The 776-nt window shown below is 37.0% G+C and overlaps 1 protein-coding gene across 1 annotated transcript in view; it reads left to right on the forward strand.

Annotated features, from left to right (window-relative positions):
- Window positions 1-203: 203 nt before the first annotated feature.
- The window catches only part of LOC101858073 (uncharacterized sodium-dependent transporter HI_0736), a gene marked incomplete at its 3' end in the record, with an annotated part of 27,355 nt that continues 26,782 nt past the window's right edge, over window positions 204-776 (forward strand). The window contains 1 exon segment of the mRNA XM_013080070.1: window positions 204-636.

Raw genomic sequence — 776 nt, forward strand, 5'->3', positions numbered from 1 at the left:
GCTTAAGAGTCCTCCGTGGTAACTGAAAATTAACATTTTTGGTGCATTTAATCAACGTTTTTCAGAAAAATCCTCACAGAAATGAGTTCTTTAATGGGCATGAAATGTGTTGAGCCAAAAAACAAAAATTTGATAATAGTTAAAAAAACCTGCGGAAAAATGCAAGTTTCTTCACCTTGATTATTTTGACGAGAGCCTGATTCCACCACGCTGCCTCATATATATAGAAGGGCAACAATAAATCCTGGATTGTTGGTCCCTATATTACCATGATTAACTTGAATTATGTCCCTGTAATTGTACTTTTATTTTATCTAGCCAACCCTCACACACAAAGATTGTCTGATCTTAGTGATCTTTACTCACCCCTCCTTCCTGTTTGAACCACATGTGCTCATGCTCATTATGATTCAGTCTTGTCAGTGAAGCCAGAGAGGACAGACCTCATGTCATTTTTTCTTATATTATGTTAAATAAATCAACCTTCTTCATCAAGAAACAGAGTTTTTCATTTTGCCTTCTTAATTACAACAATGTTACAAACCCCAGTGCAACAGTCACTGGCTGTGTGTCCTTGTACAACACACTATAGACTATAGGTCTAATCAGGGCGCTGCACAGAGGCGAACGGCAATGGTATGTTGGTAAAATTGTTCTGCATTAGTCTAAATTATGTAGATCTAGATCTAATTGACAGTGACAATGACAATGACAATGACAATCTTTATTCATCTCGCAGGGAGAAATTTGTCTTGGTCGTTAACAATGGCAGTAGA

The sequence above is a fragment of the Aplysia californica genome, unplaced genomic scaffold (genome assembly GCF_000002075.1).
Source record: "Aplysia californica isolate F4 #8 unplaced genomic scaffold, AplCal3.0 scaffold00001, whole genome shotgun sequence".
Classification (NCBI taxonomy): Eukaryota; Metazoa; Mollusca; class Gastropoda; order Aplysiida; family Aplysiidae; genus Aplysia; species Aplysia californica.